This window comes from Scyliorhinus canicula, chromosome 6 (assembly GCF_902713615.1).
Source record: "Scyliorhinus canicula chromosome 6, sScyCan1.1, whole genome shotgun sequence".
NCBI lineage: Eukaryota > Metazoa > Chordata > Chondrichthyes > Carcharhiniformes > Scyliorhinidae > Scyliorhinus > Scyliorhinus canicula.
Genome location: NC_052151.1, coordinates 205538499 through 205561443, shown reverse-complemented (window position 1 = coordinate 205561443; position 22945 = coordinate 205538499). Strand labels below are relative to the sequence as shown.

General features: G+C 45.2%; 10 non-coding genes across 10 annotated transcripts; all 10 read left to right on the top strand.

Moving 5' to 3' along the window:
- The first annotated feature begins 9124 nt into the window (after nucleotides 1–9124).
- trnad-guc lies at nucleotides 9125–9196 on the top strand. Its single transcript has one exon. It is a non-coding gene; the product is annotated as a tRNA-Asp (tRNA).
- Nucleotides 9197–10126: 930 nt separating this feature from the next.
- On the top strand, nucleotides 10127–10198 carry trnad-guc. The gene has a single exon. It is a non-coding gene; the product is annotated as a tRNA-Asp (tRNA).
- Nucleotides 10199–11126: 928 nt separating this feature from the next.
- Nucleotides 11127–11198, top strand: trnad-guc. Its single transcript has one exon. It is a non-coding gene; the product is annotated as a tRNA-Asp (tRNA).
- A 933-nt stretch (nucleotides 11199–12131) lies between these two features.
- Nucleotides 12132–12203, top strand: trnad-auc. The gene has a single exon. It is a non-coding gene; the product is annotated as a tRNA-Asp (tRNA).
- Nucleotides 12204–14080: 1877 nt separating this feature from the next.
- Nucleotides 14081–14152, top strand: trnad-guc. The gene has a single exon. It is a non-coding gene; the product is annotated as a tRNA-Asp (tRNA).
- Nucleotides 14153–15078: 926 nt separating this feature from the next.
- Nucleotides 15079–15150, top strand: trnad-guc. The gene has a single exon. It is a non-coding gene; the product is annotated as a tRNA-Asp (tRNA).
- A 928-nt stretch (nucleotides 15151–16078) lies between these two features.
- On the top strand, nucleotides 16079–16150 carry trnad-guc. Its single transcript has one exon. It is a non-coding gene; the product is annotated as a tRNA-Asp (tRNA).
- A 933-nt stretch (nucleotides 16151–17083) lies between these two features.
- trnan-guu lies at nucleotides 17084–17155 on the top strand. The gene has a single exon. It is a non-coding gene; the product is annotated as a tRNA-Asn (tRNA).
- Nucleotides 17156–19032: 1877 nt separating this feature from the next.
- trnad-guc lies at nucleotides 19033–19104 on the top strand. The gene has a single exon. It is a non-coding gene; the product is annotated as a tRNA-Asp (tRNA).
- Nucleotides 19105–20035: 931 nt separating this feature from the next.
- On the top strand, nucleotides 20036–20107 carry trnad-guc. The gene has a single exon. It is a non-coding gene; the product is annotated as a tRNA-Asp (tRNA).
- Nucleotides 20108–22945: the final 2838 nt, after the last annotated feature.

The following is a 22945-nucleotide window of genomic DNA, read 5'->3' as shown; positions in this document are numbered from 1 at the left end:
AGAAAACACATGTCAAAATTACAAAAACAGCAACAGCAAAAACAGCAATGACCGGTCCCCGCAGCCCCCAGACCCTAGTTCAAGTCCAGCTTCTCCACCTGTACAAAGGCCCACGCCTCCTCCGGGGACTCGAAGTAGTGGTGTCTGTTCTTATATGTCACCCACAGACGCTCAGGCTGCAGCATTCCAAATTTGACCTTCTTGACATGCAGCACCGCCTTTGTCCGGTTAAACCTGGCCCGCCGCTTAGACACCTCTGCACTCCAGTCCTGGTAGATTCTCACTACCGAATTCTCACACTTGCTGCTCCTCTCTTTCTTCTCCCAGTGCAGCACGCACTCCCAGTCACTGAATTGATGGAACCGCACCAGCACCGCGGGGGTCCTTTCGTCTTGGGCCTCTTGGCCAGCACTCTGTGGGCTCCCTCCAGCTTCAGGGGCAAATGGAAGGACCCCGCTCCCATCAACAAGCTCAGCATCATGGTCACATAAGACTGAAGATCCGACCTCTCCAGCCCCTCCGCCAGGCCCAGGATCCTCAAATGATTTTGCCTTGTGCGAAAGCCCAGCTCCTCCAAGCAGTCTTGCCACTTTTTGTGAAGTGCCTCGTACAACTCCACCTTCCCCACGAGGACCACGGCCTCCTCCTCCCGCTCAGCGGCCTGCCGCTGCAACTCCTGAATGGCCACCCCCTGGGCTGTCTGGGTCTCAAGCAGCTTGTTGGTAGTCGCATTCAGGGAGTCCAGCAACTCAGACTTCAGCTCCGCAAAACAGCGCAGAAGAGCAGCTTGCTGCTCCTGCGCCCACTTCCACCAGTCCTTAAAACTTCAAAGATGACCATGAAATAGAAATATGTTGTCCTGACTGGTCTGGACTCCATGTGACTCCAGACCCACAGCCATGTGGTTGACCATTAAATGCACGCAGCGATGGCCAATAACACTCACATCCCATGAAGGAATTTTTAAAAATGTACAATTCACCATGTGCCTTCTTCATAGTTACACAGGAGCAGGAGGAGGCATCTTGGCCCATTCACCCAAATGCAATATCTAGCCGCCTCTTCAATATATTCAATGTTTTAGCATCAAGTACTTCCTCTGGTAATGAATTCCACACGCTCACCACACTATGGGTGAAGAAATGTCTCCTCATCTCTGCCCGAAATGATTTACACTGTATCCTCAGATGTTGATCCCTGGTTCTGGACACACCCACCATCGGGAACATCCTTCCTGTATTTACCCTATCTAGCCCTGTTAGAATTTTATAAGTGTCCATGAGAACGCACCTCATTCTTCTGATCTCCAACGAGAACAATCCAAACATAATCAATCTTGCACTTCCGCCTGGGGTGGGATGTAGACCACAGTGATATCAGAAGTGAACTCCCGTGGAAGACAATATGGGTGGCACTTCACATCAGGTATTCCAGGTGCGAGAAGTAGTAGTTCGCCAGGGTCGCTATGTACAAGCACCAGGCGGGATTGATTGGTGAAATGGACTTGGTTCAGGTGAAGTTCTCGGCAAAATCCTCCACCCTTCGCGTTTCCATGCAGCCCATCCGGTGTATTGAGAAGCTGACAGCTTGTGTGGCGCAGTCCAGTGAAGCCATGTCTCTGTGAAACTGTCGTGGCTTGAGACAATTCACAGCTCTTTAACCTGTGATTATCCCACTCTCCAGTTGTTCCTTCTGGACCTGTAAATAATTACCAGCAAAGACTTGCATTCGAAGTATCATATTGCATCTTTAATTTTGTCTCTAGATATATATGTTTCTGGAACGCAGCTCTTTTTTCACCTGGGGAAGGAGCAGTGCTCTGAAAGCTAGTGATTTGAAACAAACCTGTTGGACTTTTACCTGCTGTTGTAAGACTTCTTACTGTGCTCACCCCAGTCCAACGCCGGCATTTCCACATCTTCCCTCTGAGAGGTAAGTGTGAGAGTCGTCGAAGAGAAACAAAGTGAACTTTTCATCTCTCTGTGACAGCAAATGCAACAAGGGTAAAATAGATTAATCGGAGATTTCCGAGAGCTGTCCGAGTTTTGAGTTTAGATATGGTAAATAAATAAATGTTTTATTTACAAATATCTAATTCGAATTCGATTTCCAATTCCGTAAACTGTATTTAATTATGTGAAATCATCTCTAACAATTAAAGTCTTAATTGGTAAAATTGGGGGGAAAATCGAGTTTTACTTCAGATCTAAACACAACCGTCTGAAAATGAAAGACTGGTCCAATCCATCAAGGAAATAGTCACAAACTGTGATATTGGGGGAGCTGCGGGATTATCTCTGAATTAGATTGGGCGATTACAGGAAATCTCCTCTCAGTGAACTGACTGTGTTCCCATTCTCATCTGGGACGTTTAATGGTCACAGTATAGTGGTTAGTATCCTTTCCTGTCACGCGTGAGACCGAAGTTCAATTCCCCGACGGGGAAAAGTTTTGATTTATTAACAAGCTTTCCAATTTGAACTCGGTTTTTCAGGGTTGAGTGCTGAGGGATCGGAAAAGCAACACTGTGCAGTATGATTATATTCTCTGAGTTATTGAAACATGATGTACCGCTTCTGATCACAGTGAATTGTGGAATGTTCCACACTGATGTCATATTCTAGAGCCACAGATACAGTAATAATCTTAATAATAAGCAATGACTGACACTGTATCCATTACGCCCCAATATCCCTGACTAAACTGCATGATATTAGACATGATGTGGAGGTGAGGGCGTTCGACTGGGGAGCACAGTAAGAAGTCTCACAAAGTCGTAACACCAGACTTAATTAGCTGCAAATGATCGCATTCAAAGTATGGTCTTGCATCTTTGACTTAGTCCATATATATGTTTCTGGAACATACCTCTTCGCTCACGTGAGGAAGGAGCAGCGCTCCAAAAGGTAGTGTTTGAAACATACCTCTTGGACTTTAACCTGGTGTTGTAAGACTAATTATTGTGATATTAGACAGACTGACAGAATGCTATCAGTTGAGTACATTGTATTTCCACATTCTCAACATCGTTTGACTCCAACCCTGCCTCAGCTCACCTGCAGCTGAAACCCTCATCCACGCCTTTGTTCATTGTGGACTTGACGATTCCAGTGTTCCCTTGGCCGGCGTCCCATCTTCCACCCTAAATATGCCTGTGCTCATCCAGACTCCTGCTGCCTGGAATTTCACGTGAACCACGTCCAGTTCACCAATCAGCCCCGTGGTTTACTGATCTACACTGCATCCTGTCCCGAAAATGCATGTTTTAAAATCCCTATCCTTACGCCCAAATCCTTTCATGACATTGCCCTTCCATGAAGGGGTCAAAAATCACTGGAGTCAGGGAAAGTCCCGGGCGATTGGAAGATCGCTGTTGTAACCCCCATGTTCAAGAAAGGATCAAGACAAAAGATGGAAAATTATAGGCCAATTAGCCTAACCTCGGTTGTTGGTAAAATTCTAGAATCGATCGTTAAGGATGAGATTTCTAATTTCTTGGAAGAGCAGGGTCGGATTAGAACAAGTCAACATGGATTTAGTAAGGGGAGGTCGTGCCTGACGAACCTGTTAGAATTCTTTGAGGAGGTGACAAGTAGGTTAGACCAGGGAACCCAGTGGATGTGGTCTATCTGGATTTCCAAAAGGCCTTTGATAAGGTGCCACACAGGAGGCTGCTGAGTAAGGTGAGGGCCCATGGTGTTCGAGGTGAGCTGCTGGCATGGGTTGAGGATTGGTTGTCTGACAGAAGGAAGAGAGTTGGGATAAAAGTTTCTTTTTCGGAATGGCAGCCGGTGTCCAGCGGTGTCCCACAGGGTTCAGTGTTGGGGCCACAGCTGTTCACCATATATATTAATGATCTGGATGAAGGGACTGGGGGCATTCTAGCGGAGTTTGCCGATGATACGAAGTTAGGTGGTCAGGCAGGTAGTGCTGAGGAAGTGGGGAGGCTGCAGAAGGATCTAGACAGTTTGGGAGAGTAGTGCGGGAAATGGCTGATGCAATTCAACGTGAGAAAATGTGAGGTCTTGCACTTTGGAAAAAAGAATCCAAGCATAGACTACTTTATAAACGGTGAGAAAATTCATAATGCCAAAGTACAAAGGGATCTGGGAGTGCTAGTCGAGGATTCCCTAAAGGTAAACATGCAGGTTGAATCTGTGATTAAGAAAGCGAATGCAATGTTGTCATTTACCTCAAGAGGGTTGGAATATAAAAGCAGCGATATGCTACTGAGCCTTTATAAGGCTCTGGTTAGGCCCCATTTGGAGTACTGTGTCCAGTTTTGGGCCCCACATCTCAGGAAGGACATACTGGCACTGGAGCGTGTCCAGCGGAGATTCACACGGATGATCCCTGGAATGGCGGGTCTAACATATGATGAACGGCTGAGGATCCTGGGATTGTATTCATTGGAGTTTAGAAGGTTAAGGGAAGATCAAATAGAAACGTACAAGATAATACATGGCTTAGAAAGGGTGGACGCAAAGAAACTGTTTCCGTTAGGCGAGGAGACGAGGACCCGTGGGCACAGCCTTAGAATTAGAGGGGGTAAATTCAGAACAGAAATGCGGATATATTTCTTCAGCCAGAGAGTGGTGGGTCTGTGGATTTCATTGCCGCGGAGTGCAGTGGAGGCCGGGACGCTAAATGGCTTCAGGAGAGAGATAGATAAATTCTTGATGTCGCGAGGAATTAAGGGCTACGGGGAGAATGCTGGTAGGTGGGGTTGAGACGCCCATCAGCCATGATTGAATGGCGGAGTGGACTCGATGGGCCGAATGGCCTTACTTCTACTCCTATGTCTTATGGTCTTATGGTCTTTTTGTGATATTAGACAGACGGACAGAATGTTATCAGTTGCGTACATTGTATTTCCGCATCCTAAACATCTTTCAACTCTGACCCTGACTCAGTTCACCTGCAGCTGAAACCCTCATCCGCGCCGTTGTCCATTGTGGACTTGATGATTCCAGTGTTCGCCTGGCCGGCCTCCCATCTTCCACCCTAAATATACTTGTGCTCATCCAGACTCCTGCTGCCTTGAACTTCACCTGAACCACGCCCAGTTCACCAATCAGCCCCGTGTTTGCTGATGTACACTGCCTCCTATCCCGAAAATGCATCCTTTAAAATCCCGGTCCTTGCGCCCACATCCTTTCATGACATCGCCCTTCCCTTTCTCTAAAACCTTCTTCAGCCCAACAAATCTTCCCGATTTCTGCTCTTTTGATATTCTGTACATTCCCGGCTTTAATCTACGGTCTAAAGTTCTGGACACCTTTCCTAAACCTCGCAATTTATCTCACTCGCTCTCCTCATTAAGATGGGCCTTGAAATCTACCTCTTTGACCAAGTTTTGGTCAGCCGAACGAATATCTCCTTCTGTGGCTCAGCGCCAGCTTTATTTCATTCGGCCACAATTAGGCGCGTCACGGTTGCGGAGTGATTAGCACCACTGCCCCACTGCGCCAGGGGTAGGGTTTTATTCCCGCTTGTGATGTCTGTGTACAGTTTGCACCTTCTTACCGTGTCGACGTAGCATTCCTCCCACAGTCCAAAGATGTGCAGGTCCGCGGAGGTTGCTTGGAGTGAGCCGAGGTATCGTGTTCTTTCACAGGTTGGTGCTGTCTGGGTGGGCCGAATGGTCTCCTTCTACGGTTTGTGATGATGTTCTTGTGAAATACCCAATGTCTTGCTGCTGCTTTGTCAGAGAGATACAAATTCAATTCCTGTTAACAGGCCCACTTCACAGACATGCATCTGGTCTCCACATGGAAAACTGACTCAATACTGGTAAACATGTACGATATATAAATTAACAATTCCAGCATTGAGGTGGTCAAACAAGAGGTATAATACATTGGTGCGGATTAAGGACGGAACAATTCTCTCGAATGTTGAATAATCCAGTTTCACTTCAGATCTAAACATAATCATCTGAAAATGAAGGAGTGGTCCAATCCATTCAGGAAATTGACCCAAACTGAGAGAGGAGGGGCTGCGGGTTCCCTTCTGGTATATGGGAGTGAAACAGGGCGGAATGCAGGAAATTACCACTCAGTGAATTTTCGGTGTTCCAATACTCATCTGGGATGTACGACGGACATTTACATAATTGAACATAATTTATTGAATGGCGGAAATTCTATTGTTGAATGATCAGTATTAACAGTTGAGCAGCTGCTCCTCGTTAGTATAGTGGTTAGTATCCACGCGGGAGACAGGGGTTCGATTCCCCGACGGGGAGAAGTTTCCTTCTATTAACAGGCATTCAAATTTCTTCTCGTTTTTTCAGGATTGAGTGCTGAGGGATTGCAAAAGAAAGTCTGTGCAGCATGATTATATTCTCGGAGTTTTGAAACATTATGTAACTCTTCTGAGCAGGGTGAATTGTGGAATGTTCAGCCCTGATATAATATTCCAGAGATACAAATACAGTAATAATAATCATATTAAGCAATGATTGACACTGTATCCATTACTCGCCAATATCCCTGACTACATTGCATGATATTTGACATGATGTGGAGGTTCGGGCGTTCGACTGGATGAGCATAGTAAGCAGTCTCACAACTTCGTAACACCAGACTTAATTACCTACAAATGCTCGCATTCAAAGTATTGTCTTGCATCTTTGACTTTGTCTATATATATATATATGTTTCCGGAACACACCTCTTCTTTCTCCTGAGGAAGGAGCAGTGCTCCGAAAACTCCTATTTGAACCAAACCTGTTGGACTTTAACCTGGTGTTGTTTGACGTCTTATTGTGATATTAGACGGCCTGACAGAATGTTATCAGTTGAATAGGTTGTATTTCTACATCCGAAACATGGTTCAACTCCGACCCTGCCTCAACAGACATACAGCTGAGACCCTCATCCACGCCTTTGTGCATTGTGGACTTGACCACTTCCAGTGCTCCCCTGATCGGCCTCCCATCTTCCAACCGAAATATACCTGTGCTCATGCTGCCTCCTGCTGCCTGGAACTCATTTGAACCAAATCCAGTTCACCAATTAACGCTGTGTTTCCTGATCTAGAGTGGCTCCTGTGCCGAAAACGCATGTTATGAAATCCCTATTCATCCGCCCAAATCCTTCCATGACATCGTCCTTCCCTTTTCTCTGAACAAATCTTCAACAAATCTTCTGAACTTCCAGAGAAGCAGCTGTTCCTCGTTAGTATAATGGTTAGTATCCCCGCCTGTCACGCGGGAGACCGGTGTTCAATTCCCCGACGGGGAGACGTTTCCTTTTATTAACAGGCTTTCCAAATTGAACTCGGATTTTCAGGATTGGGTGCTGAGGGATCGCAAAAGCAAATCTGTGCAGCATGATTATATTCTCGGAGTTATCGAAACATCATGTCCCGCCTCTAATCAGGATGAATTGTGGAATGTTCCGCCCTGATATAATATTCGAGAGATACAAATACAGTAGTAATCCTAATATTAAGCAATGACATTAATGTATCCATTACGCGCCAATATCCCTGACTGAATTGCATGATATTAGACATGATGTGGAAGTGCGGGCGTTCGACTGAGGTGAGCACAGTAAGAAGTCTCACAACTTCGTAACACCAGACCTAATTACCTGCAAATGCTCGCATTCAAAGTACCGTCTTGCATCTTTGACCTTGTCAATATATATGTTTCTGGAACACACCTCTTCGTTCACCTGAGGAATGAGCAATGCTCCGAAAGCTAGTGTTTGAAACAAACCTGTTGGACTTTAACCTGGTGTTGTAAGACTTCTTGTTGTGATATTAGACAGACGGACAGAATGTTATCAGTTGAGTACATTGTATTTCCGCATCCTAAACATCTTTCAACTCTGACCCTGACTCAGTTCACCTGAAGCTGAAACCCTCATCCGCGCCGTTGTCCATTGTGGACTTGATGATTCCAGTGTTCGCCTGGCCGGCCTCCCATCTTCCACCCTAAATATACCTGTGCTCATCCAGAGTCCTGCTGCCTTGAACTTCACCTGAACCACGCCCAGTTCACTAATCAACCCCGTGTTTGCTGATCTACACTGCCTCCTATCCCGAAAATGCATCCTTTAAAATCCCGGTCCTTGCGCCCACATCTTTTCATGACATCGCCCTTCCCTTTCTCTAAAACCTTCTTCAGCCCAACAAATCTTCCCGATTTCTGCTCTTTTGATATTCTGTACATTCCCGGCTTTAATCTACGGTCTAAAGTTCTGGACACCTTTCCTAAACCTCGCTATTTATCTCACTCGCTCTCCTCATTAAGATGGACCTTGAAATCTACCTCTTTGACCAAGTTTTGGTCAGCCGAACGAATATCTCCTTCTGTGGCTCAGCGCCAGCTTTAATTCATTCGGCCACAATTTGGCGCGTCACGGTTGCGGAGTGATTAGCACCACTGCCCCACTGCGCCAGGGGCCGGGTTTTATTCCCGCTTGTGATGTCTGTGTACAGTTTGCACCTTTTTACCGTGTCTACGTAGCATTCCTCCCACAGTCCAAAGATGTGCAGGTCCGCGGAGGTTGCTTGGAGTGAGCCGAGGTATCGTGTTCTTTCACAGGTTGGTGCTGTCTGGGTGGGCCGAATGGTCTCCTTCTCCGGTTTGTGATGATGTTCTTGTAAAATACCCAATGTCTTGTTGCTGCTTTGTCTGAGAGATACAAATTCAATTCCTGTTAACAGGTCCACTTCACAGACATGCAGCTGGTCTCCACATGGAAAACTGAATCAATACTGGTAAACATGTACGATATAAAAATTAAAAATTCCAGCATTGAGGTGGTCAAACAAGTGGTATAATACATTGGTGCGGATTAAGGACGGAACAATTCTCTCGAATGTTGAAAAATCCAGTTTCACTTCAGATCTAAACATAATCATCTGAAAATGAAGGAATGGTCCAATCCATTCAGGAAATTGACCCAAACTGAGAGAGGAGGGGCTGCGGGTTCCCTTCAGGTATCTCGGAGTGAAACAGGGCGGAATGCAGGAAATTACCACTCCGTGAACTTTCGGTGTTCCAATACTCATCTGGGATGTACGACGGACATTTACATAATTGAACATAATTTATTGAATGGCGGAAATTCTATTGTTGAATGATCAGTATTAACAGTTGAGCAGCTGTTCCTCGTTAGTATAGTGGTTAGTATCCCCGCCTGTCACGCGGGAGACCGGGGTTCGATTCCCCGACGGGGAGAAGTTTCCATCTATTAACAGGACATTCAAATTTCTTCTCGGTTTTTCAGGATTGAGTGCTGAGGGATTGCAAAAGCAAGTCTGTGCAGCATGATTATATTCTCGGAGTTTTGAAACATTATGTAACTCTTCTGATCAGGGTGAATTGTGGAATGTTCAGCCCTGATATAATATTCCAGAGATACAAATACAGTAATAATAATCATATTAAGCAATGATTGACACTGTATCCATTACTCGCCAATATCCCTGACTACATTGCATGATATTAGACATGATGTGGAGGTGCGGGCGTTCGACTGGATGAGCACAGTAAGAAGTCTCACAACTTCGTAAAACCAGACTTAATTACCTACAAATGCTCGCATTCAAAGTATCGTCTTGCATCTTTGACTTTGTACTATATATATATATATGTTTCCGGAACACACGTCTTCATTCTCCTGAGGAAGGAGCAGTGCTCCGAAAGCTCCTATTTGAACCAAACCTGTTGGACTTTAACCTGGTGTTCTATGACGTCTTATTGTGATATTAGACGGCCTGACAGAATGTTATCAGTTGAATAGATTGTATTTCTACATCCGAAACATAGTCCAACTCCGACCCTGCCTCAGCAGACATACAGCTGAGAGCCTCATGCACGACATTGTACATTGTGGACTTGACCACTTCCAGTGCTCCCCTGATCGGCCTCCCATCTTCCAACCGAAATATACCTGTGCTCATGCTGCCTCCTGCTGCCTGGAACTCATTTGAACCAAATCCAGTTCAGCAATCACCGCTGTGTTTCCTGATCGAGAGTGGCTCCTGTGCCGAAAACGCATGTTATGAAATCCCTATTCATCCGCCCAAATCCTTCCATGACATCGTCCTTTTCTCTGAAAGGTTCAGCAGCACAACAAATCTTCTGAACTTCCAAAGAAGCAGCTGTTCCTCGTTAGTATAGTGGTTAGTATCCCCGCCTGTCACGCGGGAAACCGGGGTTCAATTCCCCGACGGGGAGACGTTTCCTTTCAGTAACAGGCTTTCCAAATTGATCTCGGTTTTTCAGGATTGAGTGCTGAGGGATTGCAAATGCAAGTCTGTGCAGCATGATTATATTCTCGCAGTTTTGAAACATTATGTAACTCTTCTGATCAGGGTGAATTGTGGAATGTTCAGCCCTGATATAATATTCCAGAGATACAAATACAGTAATAATAATCATATTAAGCATTGATTGACACTGTATCCATGACTCGCCAATATCCCTGACTACATTGCATGATATTAGACATGATGTGGAGGTGCGGGCGTTCGACTGGATGAGCACAGTAAGAAGTCTCACAACTTCGTAACACCAGACTTAATTACCTACAAATGCTCGCATTCAAAGTATCGTCTTGCATCTTTGACTTTGTCTATATATATATATATGTTTCCGGAACACACCTCTTCATTCTCCTGAGGAAGGAGCAGTGCTCCGAAAGCTCCTATTTGAACCAAACCTGTTGGACTTTAACCTGGTGTTGTATGACGTCTTATTGTGATATTAGACGGCCTGACAGAATGTTATCAGTTTAATAGATTGTATTTCTACATCCGAAACATGGTCCAACTCCGACCCTGCCTCAGCAGACACACAGCTGAGAGCCTCATCCACGACATTGGACATTGTGGACTTGACCACTTCCAGTGCTCCCCTGATCGGCCTCCCATCTTCCAACCGAAATATACCTGTGCTCATGCTGCCTCCTGCTGCCTGGAACTCATTTGAACCAAATCCAGTTCAGCAATCACCGCTGTGTTTCCTGATCTAGAGTGGCTCCTGTGCCGAAAACGCATGTTATGAAATCCCTATTCATCCGCCCAAATCCTTCCATGACATCGTCCTTTTCTCTGAAAGGTTCAGCAGCACAACAAATCTTCTGAACTTCCAAAGAAGCAGCTGTTCCTCGTTAGTATAGTGGTTAGTATCCCCGCCTGTCACGCGGGAAACCGGGGTTCAATTCCCCGACGGGGAGACGTTTCCTTTTAGTAACAGGCTTTCCAAATTGATCTCGGTTTTTCAGGATTGAGTGCTGAGGGATTGCAAATGCAAGTCTGTGCAGCATGATTATATTCTCGGAGTTTTGAAACATTATGTAACTCTTCTGATCAGGGTGAATTGTGGAATGTTCAGCCCTGATATAATATTCCAGAGATACAAATACAGTAATAATAATCATATTAAGCATTGATTGACACTGTATCCATGACTCGCCAATATCCCTGACTACATTGCATGATATTAGACATGATGTGGAGGTGCGGGCGTTCGACTGGATGAGCACAGTAAGAAGTCTCACAACTTCGTAACACCAGACTTAATTACCTACAAATGCTCGCATTCAAAGTATCGTCTTGCATCTTTGACTTTGTCTATATATATATATATGTTTCCGGAACACACCTCTTCATTCTCCTGAGGAAGGAGCAGTGCTCCGAAAGCTCCTATTTGAACCAAACCTGTTGGACTTTAACCTGGTGTTCTATGACGTCTTATTGTGATATTAGACGGCCTGACAGAATGTTATCAGTTGAATAGATTGTATTTCTACATCCGAAACATGGTCCAACTCCGACCCTGCCTCAGCAGACATACAGCTGAGAGCCTCATCCACGACATTGTACATTGTGGACTTGACCACTTCCAGTGCTCCCCTGATCGGCCTCCTATCTTCCAACCGAAATATACCTGTGCTCATGCTGCCTCCTGCTGCCTGGAACTCATTTGAACCAAATCCAGTTCAGCAATCACCGCTGTGTTTCCTGATCTAGAGTGGCTCCTGTGCCGAAAACGCATGTTATGAAATCCCTATTCATCCGCCCAAATCCTTCCATGACATCGTCCTTCCCTTTTCTCGGAAAGGTTCTGCAGCACAACAAATCTTCTGAACTTCCAAAGCAGCAGCTGTTCCTCGTTTGTATAGTGGTTAGTATCCCCGCCTATCACGCGGGAGACCGGGGTTCAATTCCCCGACGGGGAGACGATTCCTTTTAGTAACAGGCTTTCCAAATTGAACTCGGTTTTTCAGGATTGGGTGCTGAGGGATCGCAAAAGCAAATCTGTGCAGCATGATTATATTCTCGGAGATATCGAAACATCATGTCACGCCTCTAATCAGGATGAATTGTGGAATGTTCCGCCCTGATATTATATTCTAGAGATACAAATACAGTAGTAATCCCAATATTAAGCAATGACATTAATGTATCCATTACGCCCCCATATCCCTGACTGAATTACATGATATTAGACATGATGTGGCAGTGCGGGCGTTCGACTGAGGTGAGCACAGTAAGAAGTCTCACAACTTCGTAACACCAGACCTAATTACCTGCAAATGCTCGCATTCAAAGTACCGTCTTGCATCTTTGACTTTGTCAATGTATATGTTTCTGAAACACACCTCTTCGTTCACCTGTGGAATGAGCAATGCTCCGAAAGCTAGTGTTTGAAACAAACCTGTTGGACTTTAACCTGGTGTTGTAAGACTTTTTATTGAGATCTTAGACAGACGGACAGAATGTTATCAGTTGAGGACATTGTATTTCCGCATCCAAAACATCTTTCAACTCTGACCCTGACTCAGTTCACCTGAAGCTGAAACCCTCATCCGCGCCGTTGTCCATTGTGGACTTGATGATTCCAGTGATCGCCTGGCCGGCCTCCCATCTTCCACCCTAAATATACCTGTGCTCATCCAGAGTCCTGCTGCCTTGAACTTCACCTGAACCACGCCCAGTTCACCAATCAGCCCCGTGTTTTCTGATCTGCACTGCCTCCTTTCCCGAAAATGCATCCCTTAAAATCCCGGACCTTGCGCCCACATCTTCTCATGACATCGCCCTTCCCTTTCTCTAAAACCTTCTTCAGCCCAACAAATCTTCCCGATTTCTGCTCTTTTGATATTCTGTACATTCCCGGCTTTAATCTACGGTCTAAAGTTCTGGACACCTTTCCTAAACCTCGCTATTTATCTCACTCGCTCTCCTCATTAAGATGGGCCTTTAAATCTACCTCTTTGACCATGTTTTGGTCAGCCGAACGAATATCTCCTTCTGTGGCTCAGCGCCAGCTTTAATTCATTCGGCCACAATTTGGCGCGTCACGGTTGCGGAGTGATTAGCACCACTGCCCCACTGCGCCAGGGGCCGGGTTTTATTCCCGCTTGTGATGTCTGTGTACAGTTTGCACCTTTTTACCGTGTCTACGTAGCATTCCTCCCACAGTCCAAAGATGTGCAGGTCCGCGGAGGTTGCTTGGAGTGAGCCGAGGTATCGTGTTCTTTCACAGGTTGGTGCTGTCTGGGTGGGCCGAATGGTCTCCTTCTCCGGTTTGTGATGATGTTCTTGTAAAATACCCAATGTCTTGTTGCTGCTTTGTCTGAGAGATACAAATTCAATTCCTGTTAACAGGTCCACTTCACAGACATGCAGCTGGTCTCCACATGGAAAACTGAATCAATACTGGTAAACATGTACGATATAAAAATTAAAAATTCCAGCATTGAGGTGGTCAAACAAGTGGTATAATACATTGGTGCGGATTAAGGACGGAACAATTCTCTCGAATGTTGAAAAATCCAGTTTCACTTCAGATCTAAACATAATCATCTGAAAATGAAGGAATGGTCCAATCCATTCAGGAAATTGACCCAAACTGAGAGAGGAGGGGCTGCGGGTTCCCTTCAGGTATCTCGGAGTGAAACAGGGCGGAATGCAGGAAATTACCACTCCGTGAACTTTCGGTGTTCCAATACTCATCTGGGATGTACGACGGACATTTACATAATTGAACATAATTTATTGAATGGCGGAAATTCTATTGTTGAATGATCAGTATTAACAGTTGAGCAGCTGTTCCTCGTTAGTATAGTGGTTAGTATCCCCGCCTGTCACGCGGGAGACCGGGGTTCGATTCCCCGACGGGGAGAAGTTTCCATCTATTAACAGGCATTCAAATTTCTTCTCGGTTTTTCAGGATTGAGTGCTGAGGGATTGCAAAAGCAAGTCTGTGCAGCATGATTATATTCTCGGAGTTTTGAAACATTATGTAACTCTTCTGATCAGGGTGAATTGTGGAATGTTCAGCCCTGATATAAAATTCCAGAGATACAAATACAGTAATAATAATCATATTAAGCAATGATTGACACTGTATCCATTACTCGCCAATATCCCTGACTACATTGCATGATATTAGACATGATGTGGAGGTGCGGGCGTTCGACTGGATGAGCACAGTAAGAAGTCTCACAACTTCGTAACACCAGACTTAATTACCTACAAATGCTCGCATTCAAAGTATCGTCTTGCATCTTTGACTTTGACTATATATATATATGTTTCCGGAACACACGTCTTCATTCTCCTGAGGAAGGAGCAGTGCTCCGAAAGCTCCTATTTGAACCAAACCTGTTGGACTTTAACCTGGTGTTCTATGACGTCTTATTGTGATATTAGACGGCCTGACAGAATGTTATCAGTTGAATAGATTGTATTTCTACATCCGAAACATAGTCCAACTCCGACCCTGCCTCAGCAGACATACAGCTGAGAGCCTCATGCACGACATTGTACATTGTGGACTTGACCACTTCCAGTGCTCCCCTGATCGGCCTCCCATCTTCCAACCGAAATATACCTGTGCTCATGCTGCCTCCTGCTGCCTGGAACTCATTTGAACCAAATCCAGTTCAGCAATCACCGCTGTGTTTCCTGATCTAGAGTGGCTCCTGTGCCGAAAACGCATGTTATGAAATCCCTATTCATCCGCCCAAATCCTTCCATGACATCGTCCTTTTCTCTGAAAGGTTCAGCAGCACAACAAATCTTCTGAACTTCCAAAGAAGCAGCTGTTCCTCGTTAGTATAGTGGTTAGTATCCCCGCCTGTCACGCGGGAAACCGGGGTTCAATTCCCCGACGGGGAGACGTTTCCTTTTAGTAACAGGCTTTCCAAATTGATCTCGGTTTTTCAGGATTGAGTGCTGAGGGATTGCAAATGCAAGTCTGTGCAGCATGATTATATTCTCGGAGTTTTGAAACATTATGTAACTCTTCTGATCAGGGTGAATTGTGGAATGTTCAGCCCTGATATAATATTCCAGAGATACAAATACAGTAATAATAATCATATTAAGCATTGATTGACACTGTATCCATGACTCGCCAATATCCCTGACTACATTGCATGATATTAGACATGATGTGGAGGTGCGGGCGTTCGACTGGATGAGCACAGTAAGAAGTCTCACAACTTCGTAACACCAGACTTAATTACCTACAAATGCTCGCATTCAAAGTATCGTCTTGCATCTTTGACTTTGTCTATATATATATATATGTTTCCGGAACACACCTCTTCATTCTCCTGAGGAAGGAGCAGTGCTCCGAAAGCTCCTATTTGAACCAAACCTGTTGGACTTTAACCTGGTGTTGTATGACGTCTTATTGTGATATTAGACGGCCTGACAGAATGTTATCAGTTTAATAGATTGTATTTCTACATCCGAAACATGGTCCAACTCCGACCCTGCCTCAGCAGACACACAGCTGAGAGCCTCATCCACGACATTGGACATTGTGGACTTGACCACTTCCAGTGCTCCCCTGATCGGCCTCCCATCTTCCAACCGAAATATACCTGTGCTCATGCTGCCTCCTGCTGCCTGGAACTCATTTGAACCAAATCCAGTTCAGCAATCACCGCTGTGTTTCCTGATCTAGAGTGGCTCCTGTGCCGAAAACGCATGTTATGAAATCCCTATTCATCCGCCCAAATCCTTCCATGACATCGTCCTTTTCTCTGAAAGGTTCAGCAGCACAACAAATCTTCTGAACTTCCAAAGAAGCAGCTGTTCCTCGTTAGTATAGTGGTTAGTATCCCCGCCTGTCACGCGGGACACCGGGGTTCAATTCCCCGACGGGGAGACGTTTCCTTTTAGTAACAGGCTTTCCAAATTGATCTCGGGTTTTCAGGATTGAGTGCTGAGGGATTGCAAATGCAAGTCTGTGCAGCATGATTATATTCTCGGAGTTTTGAAACATTATGTAACTCTTCTGATCAGGGTGAATTGTGGAATGTTCAGCCCTGATATAATATTCCAGAGATACAAATACAGTAATAATAATCATATTAAGCATTGATTGACACTGTATCCATTACTCGCCAATATCCCTGACTACATTGCATGATATTAGACATGATGTGGAGGTGCGGGCGTTCGACTGGATGAGCACAGTAAGAAGTCTCACAACTTCGTAACACCAGACTTAATTACCTACAAATGCTCGCATTCAAAGTATCGTCTTGCATCTTTGACTTTGTCTATATATATATATATGTTTCCGGAACACACCTCTTCATTCTCCTGAGGAAGGAGCAGTGCTCCGAAAGCTCCTATTTGAACCAAACCTGTTGGACTTTAACCTGGTGTTGTATGACGTCTTATTGTGATATTAGACGGCCTGACAGAATGTTATCAGTTTAATAGATTGTATTTCTACATCCGAAACATGGTCCAACTCCGACCCTGCCTCAGCAGACACACAGCTGAGAGCCTCATCCACGACATTGGACATTGTGGACTTGACCACTTCCAGTGCTCCCCTGATCGGCCTCCCATCTTCCAACCGAAATATACCTGTGCTCATGCTGCCTCCTGCTGCCTGGAACTCATTTGAACCAAATCCAGTTCAGCAATCACCGCTGTGTTTCCTGATCTAGAGTGGCTCCAGTGCCGAAAACGCATGTTATGAAATCCCTATTCATCCGCCCAAATCCTTCCATGACATCGTCCTTCCCTTTTCTCTGAAAGGTTCAGCAGCACAACAAATCTTCTGAACTTCCAAAGAAGCAGCTGTTCCTCGTTAGTATAGTGGTTAGTATCCCCGCCTGTTACGCGGGAGACCAGGGTTCAATTCCCCGACGGGGAGACGTTTCCTTTTAGTAACAGGCTTTCCAAATTGATCTCGGTTTTTCAGGATTGAGTGCTGAGGGATTGCAAAAGCAAGTCTGTGCAGCATGATTATATTCTCGGAGATATCGAAACATCATGTCACGCCTCTAATCAGGATGAATTGTGCAATGTTCCGCCCTGATATTATATTCTAGACATACAAATACAGTAGTAATCCCAATATTAAGCAATGACATTAATGTATCCATTACGCGCCCATATCCCTGACTGAATTACATGATATTAGACATGATGTGGAAGTGCGGGCGTTCGACTGAGGTGAGCACAGTAAGAAGTCTCACAACTTCGTAACACCAGACCTAATTACCTGCAAATGCTCGCATTCAAAGTACCGTCTTGCATCTTTGACTTTGTCAATGTATATGTTTCTGGAACACACCTCTTCGTTCACCTGTGGTATGAGCAATGCTCCGAAAGCTAGTGTTTGAAACAAACCTGTTGGACTTTAACCTGGTGTTGTAAGACTTCCTATTGAGATATTAGACAGACGGACAGAATGTTATCAGTTGAGTACATTGTATTTCCGCATCCAAAACATCTTTCAACTCTGACCCTGACTCAGTTCACCTGAAGCTGAAACCCTCATCCGTGCCGTTGTCCATTGTGGACTTGATGATTCCAGTGTTCGCCTGGCCGGCCTCCCATCTTCCACCCTAAATATACCTGTGCTCATCCAGAGTCCTGCTGCCTTGAACTTCACCTGAACCACGCCCAGTTCACCAATCAGCCCCGTGTTTTCTGATCTACACTGCCTCCTATCCCGAAAATGCATCCTTTAAAATCCCGGACCTTGCGCCCACATCTTCTCATGACATCGCCCTTCCCTTTCTCTAAAACCTCCTTCAGCCCAACAAATCTTCCCGATTTCTGCTCTTTTGATATTCTGTACATTCCCAGCTTTAATCTACGGTCTAAAGTTCTGGACACCTTTCCTAAACCTCGCTATTTATCTCACTCGCTCTCCTCATTAAGATGGGCCTTGAAATCTACCTCTTTGACCAAGTTTTGGTCAGCCGGACGAATATCTCTGTCTGTGGCTCAGCGCCAGCTTTAATTCATTCGGCCACAATTCGGCGCGTCACGGTTGCGAAGTCATTAGCACCACTGCCCCACTGCGCCAGGGGCCGGGTTTTATTCCCGCTAGTGATGTCTGTGCACAATTTGCACCTTTTTACCGTGTCTACGTAGCATTCCTCCCACAGTCCAAAGATGTGCAGGTCCGCGGAGGTTGCTTGGAGTGAGCCGAGGTATCGTGTTCTTTCACAGGTTGGTGCTGTCTGGGTGGGCCGAATGGTCTCCTTCTCCGGTTTGTGATGATGTTCTTGTAAAATACCCAATGTCTTGTTGCTGCTTTGTCTGAGAGATACAAATTCAATTCCTGTTAACAGGTCCACTTCACAGACATGCAGCTGGTCTCCACATGGAAAACTGAATCAATACTGGTAAACATGTACGATATAAAAATTAAAAATTCCAGCATTGAGGTGGTCAAACAAGTGGTATAATACATTGGTGCGGATTAAGGACGGAACAATTCTCTCGAATGTTGAAAAATCCAGTTTCACTTCAGATCTAAACATAATCATCTGAAAATGAAGGAATGGTCCAATCCATTCAGGAAATTGACCCAAACTGAGAGAGGAGGGGCTGCGGGTTCCCTTCAGGTATCTCGGAGTGAAACAGGGCGGAATGCAGGAAATTACCACTCAGTGAACTTTCGGTGTTCCAATACTCATCTGGGATGTACGACGGACATTTACATAATTGAACATAATTTATTGAATGGCGGAAATTCTATTGTTGAATGATCAGTATTAACAGTTGAGCAGCTGTTCCTCGTTAGTATAGTGGTTAGTATCCCCGCCTGTCACGCGGGAGACCGGGGTTCGATTCCCCGACGGGGAGAAGTATCCATCTATTAACAGGCATTCAAATTTCTTCTCGGTTTTTCAGGATTGAGTGCTGAGGGATTGCAAAAGCAAGTCGGTGCAGCATGATTATATTCTCGGAGTTTTGAAACATTATGTAACTCTTCTGATCAGGGTGAATTGTGGAATGTTCAGCCCTGATATAAAATTCCAGAGATACAAATACAGTAATAATAATTATATTAAGCAATGATTGACACTGTATCCATTACTCGCCAATATCCCTGACTACATTGCATGATATTAGACATGATGTGGAGGTGCGGGCGTTCGACTGGATGAGCACAGTAAGAAGTCTCACAACTTCGTAACACCAGACTTAATTACCTACAAATGCTCGCATTCAAAGTATCGTCTTGCATCTTTGACTTTGACTATATATATATATGTTTCCGGAACACATGTCTTCATTCTCCTGAGGAAGGAGCAGTGCTCCGAAAGCTCCTATTTGAACCAAACCTGTTGGACTTTAACCTGGTGTTCTATGACGTCTTATTGTGATATTAGACGGCCTGACAGAATGTTATCAGTTGAATAGATTGTATTTCTACATCCGAAACATGGTCCAACTCCGACCCTGCCTCAGCAGACATACAGCTGAGAGCCTCATCCACGACATTGTACATTGTGGACTTGACCACTTCCAGTGCTCCCCTGATCGGCCTCCCATCTTCCAACCGAAATATACCTGTGCTCATGCTGCCTCCTGCTGCCTGGAACTCATTTGAACCAAATCCAGTTCAGCAATCACCGCTGTGTTTCCTGATCTAGAGTGGCTCCTGTGCCGAAAACGCATGTTATGAAATCCCTATTCATCCGCCCAAATCCTTCCATGACATCGTCCTTCCCTTTTCTCGGAAAGGTTCTGCAGCACAACAAATCTTCTGAACTTCCAAAGAAGCAGCTGTTCCCCGTTAGTATAGTGGTTAGTATCCCCGCCTGTCACGCGGGAGACCGGGGTTCAATTCCCCGACGGGGAGACGTTTCCTTTTAGTAACAGGCTTTCCAAATTGAACTCGGTTTTTCAGGATTGGGTGCTGAGGGATCGCAAAAGCAAATCTGTGCAGCATGATTATATTCTCGGAGATATCGAAACATCATGTCACGCCTCTAATCAGGATGAATTGTGGAATGTTCCGCCCTGATATTATATTCTAGAGATACAAATACAGTAGTAATCCCAATATTAAGCAATGACAATAATGTATCCATTACGAGCCCATATCCCTGACTGAATTGCATGATATTAGACATGATGTGGAAGTGCGGGCGTTCGACTGAGGTGAGCACAGTAAGAAGTCTCACAACTTCGTAACACCAGACCTAATTACCTGCAAATGCTCGCATTCAAAGTACCGTCTTGCATCTTTGACTTTGTCAATGTATATGTTTCTGGAACACACCTCTTCGTTCACCTGAGGATTGAGCAATGCTCCGAAAGCTAGTGTTTGAAACAAACCTGTTGGACTTTAACCTGGTGTTGTAAGACTTCTTGTTGTGATATTAGACAGACGGACAGAATGTTATCAGTTGAGTACATTGTATTTCCGCATCCTAAACATCTTTCAACTCTGACCCTGACTCAGTTCACCTGAAGCTGAAACCCTCATCCGCGCCGTTGTCCATTGTGGACTTGATGATTCCAGTGTTCGCCTGGCCGGCCTCCCATCTTCCACCCTAAATATACCTGTGCTCATCCAGAGTCCTGCTGCCTTGAACTTCACCTGAACCACGCCCAGTTCACCAATCAACCCCGTGTTTGCTGATCTAGAGTGGCCCCAGTGCCGAAAACGCATGTTTTGAAATCCCTGTTCATCCGCCCAAATCCTTCCATGACATCGTCCTTCCCTTTTCTCTGAAAGGTTCTGCAGCCCAACAAATCTTCTGAACTTCCAGAGAAAAAGCTGTTCCTCGTTAGTATAGTGGTTAGTATCCCCGCCTGTCACGCGGGAGACCACGGGGAGACGTTTCCTTTTATTGACAGGCTTTCCAAATTGTTCTCGGTTTTTCAGGAATGGGTGCTGAGGGATCGCAAAAGCAATTCTGTGCAGCATGATTATATTCTCGGAGATATCGAAACATCCTGTCACGCCTCTAATCAGGATGAATTGTGGAATGTTCCGCCCTGATATTATATTCTAGAGATACAAATACAGTAGTAATCCTAATATTAAGCAATGACATTAATGTATCCATTACGCGCCCATATCCCTGACTGAATTGCATGATATTAGACATGATGTGGAAGTGCGGGCGTTCGACTGAGGTGAGCACAGTAAGAAGTCTCACAACTTCGTAACACCAAACCTAATTACCTGCAAATGCTCGCATTCAAAGTACCGTCTTGCATCTTTGACTTTGTCAATGTATATGTTTCTGGAACACACCTCTTCGTTCACCTGTGGAATGAGCAATGCTCCGAAAGCTAGTGTCTGAAACAAACCTGTTGGACTTTAACCTGGTGTTGTAAGACTTCTTATTGAGATATTAGACAGACGGACAGAATGTTATCAGTTGAGTACATTGTATTTCCGCATCCTAAACATCTTTCAACTCTGACCCTGACTCAGTTCACCTGAAGCTGAAACCCTCATCCGCGCCATTGTCCATTGTGGACTTGATGTTTCCAGTGTTCGCCTGGCCGGCCTCCCATCTTCCACCCTAAATATACCTGTGCTCATCCAGAGTCCTGCTGCCTTGAACTTCACCTGAACCACGCCCAGTTCACCAATCAGCCCCGTGTTTCCTGATCTACACTGCCTCCTATCCCGAAAATGCATCCTTTAAAATCACGGTCCTTGCGCCCACATCGTTTCATGACATCGCCCTTCCCTTTCTCTAAAACCTTCTTTAGCCCAACAAATCTTCCCGATTTCTGCTCTTTTGATATTCTGTACATTCCCGGTTAGACCAGGGAAACCCAGTGGATGTGGTCTATCTGGATTTCCAAAAGGCCTTTGATAAGGTGCCACACAGGAGGCTGCTGAGTAAGATGAGGGCCCATGGTGTTCGAGGTGAGCTACTGGCATGGGTTGAGGATTGGCTGTCAGACAGAAGGCAGAGAGTTGGGATAAAAGGTTCTTTTTCGGAATGGCAGCCGGTGACCAGCGGTGTCCCACAGGGTTCAGTGTTGGGGCCGCAGCTGTTCACCATATATATTAATGATCTGGATGAAGGGACTGGGGGCATTCTAGCAAAATTTGCCGATGATACAAAGTTAGGTGGTCAGGCAGGTAGTGCTGAGGAATTGGGGAGGCTGCAGAAGGATCTAGACAGTTTGGGAGAGTGGTGCAGGAAATGGCTGATGCAATTCAACGTGAGAAAATGTGAGGTCTTTCTAAACGGTGAGAAAATTCATAATGCCAAAGTACAAAGGGATCTGGGAGTGCTAGTCGAGGAATGTCGAGGTTAGGCTAATTGGCCTATAATTTTCCATCTTTTGTCTTGATCCTTTCTTGAACAAGGGGGTTACAACAGCGATCTTGCAATCGTTCCGGACTTTCCCTGACTCCAGTGATTTTTGAAAGATCTCAACCAACGCTTCCGCTATTTCTTTAGCCACCTCTCTCAGAACTCTAGGGTGTAGCCCATCGGGGCCAGGAGATTTGTCAATTTTAAGACCTTTTAGGTTTTTTAGCACCATCTCATTTGTAATGGCAACCATACTCAACTCAGCCCCCTGACCCTCTATAATTTTTGGGATATTACTCATGTCTTCCACTGTGAAGACAGACGCAAAGTACTTATTAAGTTCTCCAGCCATTTCCTCGTCTACCATCACTAGCCTTCCGGAATCAGTTTGAATTGGCCCAATGTCT